Source organism: Quercus robur, chromosome 2, assembly GCF_932294415.1.
Source record: "Quercus robur chromosome 2, dhQueRobu3.1, whole genome shotgun sequence".
Taxonomy (NCBI): domain Eukaryota; kingdom Viridiplantae; phylum Streptophyta; class Magnoliopsida; order Fagales; family Fagaceae; genus Quercus; species Quercus robur.
The window spans coordinates 9,399,339-9,409,753 of record NC_065535.1 but is presented as its reverse complement, the minus strand read 5'-3'; positions in this window follow the sequence as shown (position 1 = coordinate 9,409,753).

The following is a 10,415-nucleotide window of genomic DNA, read 5'->3' as shown; positions in this document are numbered from 1 at the left end:
CATTGAATACACTTACTTCACATTTGAAACTGATCTGATTATCATTATCTATCATATAATTGGGTATTTAAAGGTTGACTTTGCATCCCACCTCTAAAAATGAATTGTGTGAGCAAAAAGTAACACATTAACATCCACATGATTCGTTAGTTATCTATCTATGCCCACCACAACACTTAAAAGGAATTATAAGTAAGTGTTGTCCTTAATAAAGTTTAAAATACAAACTAAATTATAAAGATAAATTATATATAATTTACCTTACATTTATATATGAAAAATTCAGCTGTATATTTATTACAGTTGGGATATTTTTAATAGAAAATAATATTTGTAATTTATTTTCCCATTAATTGAAAATCCAATTCTTCACCATGAATTTTCGCTCATTAATGGAGTTTTACTTAAGAATTACAACCATATCAAGCAGCCATTTTTATATCCATGATTTCATATTTGTTTGACTTATTTATTGTTTTTGCAACTCACTAATTGAGAGATACACCATTAGTCTGATGTCTCTTAGTTAGAAATGTTGTTCCTCATTCTTTATATTGTTCACTCATATTTACCAAAAAAAAAAATGTCTTTCTATAACTGTGTTACATGTATGGTTATCAAAATTCCGATTTGGATTCTACGATCCTAAGATTTTATAATTCCACCTGTCTAAAATTATCTGGATCTTTTAAAAATTTTTAGTAGGATCACTCCAATCATTCAGGATCGATAGGATCGTACAATTTTGACGATCCTAAACGATAAACGATACTGGTTTCTTGTAATCTTCTCTAACTTGACAGAAGGCTTAGTTGAACCCAAATGAAAAATAACATCCTAATAGACTCAATTTTGCTATTCTAAGTTTTATGAGAAAAAACAGAGTACAAAATTTAATCGAAACAAACCCACAACAATGATACTTACATGTACAATGATACCTACATGTTTGTAAAAGCGAGATAAATACATATCAAGAAGTAAAAAAAAATTGAAGTAGATCTTCATTCTTCCTATCCATTGATGATTCATAGTTCATAATTAGAGAGTTTGAGTTGAAATGAAGGAGAAAGTGAATGGTAGAAAAGGGAGATAAAGGAAAGTAAAGTAATGTAGGAGGAAAAAGAGAACAAATGGTGGTGGTAGGTGGGAATGGGAATATGGGTGGAGAGTAGAGTGCCACATTATAAGGCTTTTGGCATCTTTAAATGATGCTTACAAATAGATATAATGATGTATGGTAATTATATTAAATGGATGTAAATTTTTGGTTTTTTAAGAATAAATGTATAATTTATGTAATTATTTGACATATCAATGTGTTTTTTTTTTTTCTCAAATAATGTAGGATTTTACAATTCACAATTCGATCCTAAGGTTCACAATCCCACCTACCTCTCACAATCCTACATAGGATTCCGATTTTGACAACTTTGGTTACATGTTAGTACGAAAGAGAATACCATTTCACAATAATTTAGTAGACCTATCTGTCCTATTTTTTTTCACCATTTTTTTCTACAAACTTATTAAAGTAACAAATTATAATTAAAGTAATATCACTTTTGCATTGACTTATCATTTAAATAATTTTTATTGTTGTTGATCTCAATAAGACATGCAAATCTTTTAATAAGTTTATGTGTCATTTACTTATCAATAATTATCTCATATATCTAACATATCAATTGACTATTATCTCTCACAATATATTGATCACACTCGATTGTGAAAATAATTTACATATTATAAGAAAGATAATGCATATGCCACGTGTATGCATAACTTCTCCTATACTTACTAAAGTTTAATCATTTTAAAAGGCACTAGTCGGAAACCCGTGCAACGCACAGGAACTTACCTATTTATAATAGACTAAAATAATTTTATAAAATTTTAAATTGATTATGAAACTATACTATTGCGTGAATTGCTTCTATCTTTTTGAGTTACAATTTGATGAATAAGCCAAATTTAGATATTGAAAAAAAAATAACTAAAAAGTTCTGATGTTAAAACGTTCGAAAGGAGAAAAAAAATCAGAAAATTTACTAGCACTACCTAGAAATTATTGAACCAAAACAAAATAATATTGTCGAACACTTTGAAGGTGCAAATAATATAGGCTCCTAACATAATCTTTAATTAATAAAAAAAGAAGCATAACATCATAAGAGAAAACATAAGATAACATATAGTGCATATACCTTACTCCACAGCTGTGAGAAAATATCCACACAAAAGGAATTGAAAACTTGTACATACGTCTCCATAAGGTAAAGCTTAAGGTTATATAATCTAAAATAATATAGAATATAGCATCTTTGAACCACACAAAAAGTTAGCAAGCTTACTACAATACTTGTAGTTATATTATATATTGTAAAGTACTACTCCATACAAAACAAAAGCAAAAAAAACTAATTCACAAAAAAGAGAAAAAGTAATAGCAAGCATACCAAAGAAATTGAAGCTTAGGGTTTTCTCTCTTAGTGAAGACAGACAGAGGAGATTGTTTCAGGGTTTTCAAAGATTTTGTCTCTTATATATATATATATATATATATATATAAGAGACTCCTGTTAGGACTCTCTCACTATTTAATTTTAAAAATTAAAATTTTTTTAAATTAAAATAATGACGTGAAAAATTGTAGGAGTTTCAAAAGTTTCGGTTATATATATATATAACCAGTAGGGATCCTAGACTTGAATCTCGGTTAGTTACCCTACATACTCATACAGCCTCTAGCAGTTCTAGTAGAACCTCCTCAGATATTGAAAAGGAGATAGAACAGGTAGAAGACCAATTTCGAGGACTACAGGTAAATAGGCTTTACCATCCCAGAGTAACGCCAACCAGCCTCACCAAAAATTGGTATCCCAGACCAACACCCCCTGACCTCCAGTATGAGGAAAGGACCACCCAGTTCACAATATCCAGTGCCAAGCTCTATGAATGGAACATAGATGGCCTCTTTTATTTTTATATATATATATATATATATATAGATTATAAAAGGCATTGGATTGGACCCCCTAATAAATGAAAAGTAAAGGAGTAATAAATAACCAACGAGGGAAGTCGGCAAAAGACGAAAGAGAACAACATGACAACTGCAAAGGAAAAAAGGGTACAGACATCAAGTTGAAAATCCAACAAATCAAATACCTTCCCGTTAGAAAGAAAAAGTCAAGTCCAAATGGCTTTTATCGAAAACTGAAAATCGAACGCGTGGGGAGGCATCTGATTCCATTAGAATTTGATCCCAATTGATGCTCAGAAAAACTTTAGAGTCATGAGAAATTATTTTAATGCCAAAAGTCCAAAACATAGGAAAACACGTTAATTTCATGGAATAAAACAAGGAGTATCTATATAAAGACAAGAAGATAGAGCATCCACTATATAAACATTCATTGCGCTTATTCACTAATAATCTAATCAACAAAATTTATTAATTTGAAACACCAAACAAGAGTTCAAACATGTCGGACAAGGATCAATGTCAGACCCACGCTCATCACATCACTTCTAATTGACACTCTTCATTATCAGTTGTTGAGACATGAGAGTTGAGAATGACAATGTACATGACACATAGTCTGTAAGGATTATTTTTTTTTTCTCTCTTTTTATTGGAAAAAAGAAAAAGATGGGGCGAACAGAATGAATTCTCTATTTAAACGTTATCACATTTACCTATTCAAGAGTAGCTGATCTATAAGGCGATATATTTGATGCCTTCATTAATGCCAATCAATTACATTTCATTTTGCCTTACTCGGGGATATTTTTCGCACATATGATATGACCAAAAGATGAAAAAATATGCCATTTTTTTTTTTTTGTTCTGATATCCTATCAAATTGCAAACGGCATATAAATTTTAAATAACTTCTTCCACGAACTCGAGAAGAAGTAGAAAGCCAGTAGCCGAAGTGAGTTTAGCATTTGTAGTTTACTTTATTTGTTAAAAGATGAGTCAAAAAGAAAGAAAGAGATTTATTATTTTTATATAAAAAATTAATTTATTTGGTAAAATGTGGAGAAAAAAAGAGTGGGACTAAAAAAGACTAATCAAGTTGTTATCAAGGTTCGAAATCACTTGTAAATCCAAAATCTACCTAATAAACAGCCAATGTGCAACTCGGTATACATACCCGAACAACACACACTCAAAAATCAAATTCAATCAAATCCTCATAATTTGGGACATCACAACTACCCCACTTAGATTTCTACCATTCTTGTCAAGATCCATGTGCTGCAATGCCCTCAAACCATAGAGTTATTATGCTTGGTCTAATACCAATGTAGGATTGAAAAGTATACACATACTTAGTATTAGAACACAAATAACCAATAAATCTATGAGGGTTTAGGCACATACCACTAAACACCATGACCAATAGTAAACATGTGCTTGCGCACTTGGCACATAACCAAGCAAGCACTGTGATATATCCCCCCTCTCCTCCCCCCCCCCCCCCCCCCCCCTTCACAGGGGCTGCCCACCATCCTATGAGACGGGGATTATTTATCACAAGGATACCTAATATCAACTTCTCTTAATGGGGTACACTAATATTTAGAAAGAATGAAATTCAAGATTTCGTCAAATATTAAGAATGAAAAGGGAATCTAACCTTATATTTAAAGTAAACATTCACTCATCATAGATTGGGCTTAAAACTCTATGCTCTACCTCAATATTATATTGGACCACAAGTCGAATGAAAACAAGGTGTAGCAAGTCCAATATTAAATATGACCAAAAGATATTAATAAACCCTCAAGTATATTAAATGAGTAACATCTAATTTGTATTTTATAAAATGGAAGCCCAGGTCTAACACAACTTGCAAATGAGATATCTCCAAAGCATCATTTTTTTAAGTGATTCCCAAACTTGATCTAATGTCTTCAAGAGAATTTAGACATTCTTCGGAGTTTGCTAGGGAACTTGTTAGTTGTTCCTTTGGGTGGGTAAGACGAGAGTCAAACAGTGCTTCTCATAGCTTACGCAAATGGGGTTTAAGTGCTTGTTTCTGAGGTCTTTTGGTCCCTTGCTATTTTCCTCCCTCAGCACATAGTGGAGGCTTTGAAAAGAAAACTCTGTTCCTTAGTGTGTATTTATAATGTCTATTGCAGCCAAAATAAAAAACAAGTCATAACAAGGATATCGTCCATAGGACTTCTCTCTAAACCTTTTAGTTGGACTTGGGCTTATATGTCCCATTTGAACTTGCAGTGGTCTCTGGTTGGACTAGTGGGATATTTGGGTCAAGAGGTTTTGACTTCGGCCATTAATATTATTTGCGGGAATGATTTGGAAGATCCAAACCAAAAATAATGGTGCAAATCACGGCTAAAACTCCTGAAATCATAAATGCCAAATAGGAATAGAACTTGCTATTAGTTTACAACATGGGATCGGGTTGGTAGGATTTGAATTGGGTTGGAATGGGTTTTCTAGGCTCGGGAAAGGCCCAAGCCAAAGCCCACTTCTTTTTTTCTTAAACTTCTTTTCTGTTGTTACTTTTCTAATATCAAATATCATCACACCCTTATTAGTTATTATTCTACATCATGGTACAAGTACATCCTATTTCATGTTTTAAATGTGGACAACAATTATATATATATGATGATGCCGAAAAAATCACCAGTGAGTCATACGGTTCTAACACGCTCGATACAAAACCTGCCCAACACAGAAAAAGACCTTACAGAGAGTACTGGTGTGGTACCGGCCAAAGACCCTCCGAAGGTTAAGTCAGAAGAGAGCTTCAACAATGTTAGAAAGTATAAGCTTTAGAGAAATTGTGAATACCTTTTTCTTGAGGGTCTTTAGGTTTTTATAGTCGCGTAGGGCCAGATTCTTTTGCTTGCGGAACAAGTCTTTTCCTCATGGGGAAGATACTCATTAATGCGTGTATATTCTAGAATTCTATTCATGTTGGGATTCTACAAACCAAGGCTAATCGTGTGTCGCAAGTATTTTCCATTTAAGGTTCCTTGGAGACCACATAATAATGGGTTGGATGCCACGTGACCGTTCGGTCTGTACATGCCACGTCTATCCGTGCCACTTCCGTCTAGATAGCTTCCTCATGCATAATTTTTCCTCTTTAATATATATATATATATATATAGAGAGAGAGAAAGAGAGAGAGAGAATGTACATAAATTTATGGATGTTTTGTGTACGGGATGTATGTTAACAATGTGTGAGTACAATCATCGTATCTTATTTTGATAATCTTTTATTTAACTAATCTCTCTCTCACTTCACACTTCAACTCACTTTATCACCAAAGATCCAACACTTATTTGTGGCTGAGCTCCACTTTAAAGAGGGGCATGGATAGAGCGGCCTGAATGAAGGCAAGTGGTGGTAATTTATGTGTCTCGTGTGGCCATGTGTAGCCTTGGTTTAGTAGTTTGATTTGGTTATGAGATTTGATTGGAAATGATTTTGTAGTGTTGCCAATGTTTGTTGGTTGTTCCCATACAGGGTCTCTGCTTTTATTTATATATATATATATATTTTTTTTTTTTTTTTTTTGACAGATGATATGTTTTACATGAATATTTTCATTGTGGTAGGACAAATAGAATGAGACAAGTGCTTCATGACATTCAAAGTAGAAAAGCTTTCTCCTAGCCAAATCCCAATAAATAAAAAATAAAAAATAAAATCCTAAAGTTGTTAAAATTTCAAAGAAAAGGAAAAACCCATTAAGAAAACAAAATTAAATACACCAATTCTCCCAACTATTATATAACTGTAAGTTCTTCTATTAGAAGGAGAAAGAGAGAAAGAAATTAGTCAATGAAAACTGTGGTAAAGGAATAAAAAATTTCAAAATTGAACTTCCAAGGAACAAATAAAAGATTAAACTATGGTAATCACACCATAACCAATATATATATAAAGAAACAAACAATTAATTGAAATAAGGATCATATGTAGATCATATGTGAGATTGAATATTAAGTGGCTATGGTAGTTACTAGGGTTTTGAGGTGGCCGGAAGAAATGAGTCCTAATGTGAGTCTCTCTTTATTTTTAGTTTTTTGAATCCTAACATTAGTGAGTCTCTCTCTCTCTCTCTCTCTCTCTCTTTTAATATAACCTAGCATGAGTCTCTCTAATATTGCTAACAAATTAAAGATATTAAAAAATAAAATAAATTATAATGAGGTGTAAAGTTGTGAAGCTTGCAAAATCGATATGTCAAAATTTTAAAAGGTCAACAACTTCGGTTTTATATTATTTATAGATTTATAGCTTATAGATACATAATTTGTGTGGGTGACTACAAACCATAAAGTTAAAGATTTTTGCTAGACATGATGACTAAACCGATGTGTCAAAATTTTAAAAGGTCAGTAAAAAGTCAAAAACTTCAGTTTCATATTATTTTATAGATACATAATTTGTGTGGGTAATTACAAATAGTAAAGTTAAAGTTTTTTGTTGGACATGATGACAAAATTATTATTTTTATTTTAAAAACACTTAAAAAAGTCAAGTTTGGGTTAGGAATGGGTATCCATAGATACAAATTTGAGTAGAAATTAGGTACGAGTACTTAACAGGTATCGAGATCCGAGTATTCATAAGTAAACATTTTAAGTTAGGTTCGAGTATACCCAACTCAAACTTGGTCTATGGCCAATCCTACATGATACATCTTCTTTATCATTAAAAGTTTCACTTATTTTTTTAAATTATTTTCTAATGTCGGTTACTAGAATTTTATCTTATGTTTTATTATAAACTGAGATGGGTTCAAGTTATACCTGGTGTAACTCTATAAGAGTTACACCCTTTTTAAGCCGTAGATTCCCAAAAGATCGAATGGTTAAAAAGAAAACATTGTTATCCATTATTATATCATTTAATATTTACCAAATTAATAGCATACACATTATCTCTCTCCTTATTAAATGCTTTTTTTGTCTCTTTTTCTCTCTCCTTATTAATTTTTTCAATTTTCATTGTAATTCCTTTTTCTATGCAATTCCTAGTACGTTTTTACCATCTCCATCTTTCTATGCTTTTCTTATTTTAGTCAGTTTTTTTCTCTACTAAATAAAACCTATCACTTTCCTCATCCTTTTTGACAAAATGTTCAAGCAAAAATATTCACAGCAGGAGCTACAAATAACATCAGACAACTACAACAAGAGCACAAATTTCTTGGAAAGAACTTCTAATTATTTTTAGTATTCAAAGCATTTTCCCAGATTGAATTAGGGCACTAGTTTGTGTACGACCCCTATATATGTGCTAGTATGCCTCAGTTTAATGAAAGTGGGCCCTGGAATTTTTTGCTTTCTATATATAGTCGATTGATTCCTATATAAATAAGGAAATGCTCGTTAACTAGGCAAAAGAAAAATTAAAATAAAACAACCATTGTATCTAATTTGCATTTCTCATTCACAAATCCATCTCTTTTGAATTTTTTAGCACTCATGGATATTAGCAAAGAGTTGGAAAGACTTGTGAAGCAAAAAGAGGAACTGAGCGCAGTAATACAAAAGATAGATACGCGTCTCAACAATCTTCAATCGTCTGCTCTCGCTCTTGCAAATTACTACGTTGTGTTTCAAGGAGTCATATTAACAATTATTTGCAATGGTGCAAAGAATCTCAAGCCATCGGACCGTTGGTTCCTCTTTACTATCTCTATATTAGCAGTTTTACTTAACTTGTTTGCGTTGATTAAAGCTGGAATCAAGTACATTGAAAATAAAGGTACTCGAGAAATTTTCTGGTTCAGGCGCAGCAAAGTGTATGGGAAAATATTCATGCTTGATTGTAGCTACGAGGACGAGAAAATAAATTCTGATGCCTTTTTTTCAATTGTGCTTGAACATTTTGTAAAAAAGGGATGAGGTTTTATTTAGGGGAGAAAAAAACTAAGGAAATAGTAGAAGGAATTGCATAGAAAAGGAAATTACAATGAATGACTTAATAAGGAGAAAGAGAAAAATATAGGAGCATTTAATAAGGAAAGAGATAATGAGAATGCTATTAATTTGTTAAATATTTAATAGAGTGTTTTGTTTTTAACCGTTCGATCTTTTGAAAATCTATGGCTTAAAAAAGATGTAATTCTTATAGAATTATACCGGGTGTAACTTGAACTCATCTCTTATAAACTAAATATGAAATATACTCCTACTCCTACAGGTTTTCGGAAACACAATTTATATATATATTTAACAATATCTTATTAATATAATCTCGTCAAACTCTCGTCTTTGAACTCTCCGATCTTTTGCTATGGATGATTCATACTTCTATTCTTTTCCAACGGGTTATAGGTTTCGCCCCACCCATGAAGATTTAATTTTTCATTATCTAATGAAAAAGGTCAAAGGTGAGCCATTACCGCCAAACAGGATTTTTGACGTAGATCTTTACCAGTACCATCCAGAGGATCTCGCTAGTAAGTACTATAGTCTATATACTACTATCTATTACCTTCTTCCTTTAAACCCTAATAATGGAAACCATAGTATATTAATTATCTTCCTTTTTTCCTTTACTTTTCTTTATTTATTCTTTCCCCTGCTTTTAACGTGATTGGTTTCATACTATAGGTTTGTTGTTGTATATTATATATTCACCTTTTTCTTTTTTCTCATATATATATATATATATATATTAACTTCTTGGTTTAATTCTTTCTTTCTCTTCTAGATAGTAGAAATTTCTCAGTGATGTATATATACTGCTATATATTTTACGACAATATAACCGTGTGTGCCGCTTCTTTCTCTTCTGTGTTTTTTTTTTTTTTTTTTTAATCATACACAAGTTGCAGATTGTAATAGCTATAAGATTTTAGGAAAAGTTAAGCGACAAATTAATATGTTATTAGATACTTAAATTTTTTTTCGCTTCAAAATCCTTTAAGCCCCTCTATTTTACTATTAAAAATTTTAAATTATGTGTAAATTTTATTTAGTGATCGTTCATATTTTAAAAGGAAATTATACAAGTACTCATCTAATAAAATTGACAAATATCGCTAGCTCTTTAACTTTAAAAGCATTTAAAGTATATGTTCTTTAAAAAAACAAAACATTATTTTGCCAAAATATTATATTAAAAAAATCTCTTTATTATAAACTATTTTTCTTTTATAAAATAATCTCTTTTTATTTTGTTTTTGAAGTGCTTGGGATACAAGAATGCATTATTATTATTTTTTAAGAAAAAAATATGCGGCGATTTTATAGTTCAAGGTTTGGGGTAGGTTATACTAACATGGTATTATTTAGTTCATCTGAAACTAATTGATTTATATGCATTTTATATTTTTCTACTACTAGTATTAACAATAATTTAAAAAATAATTATGCATGACTTAGTGAAAGAGAATATTTTT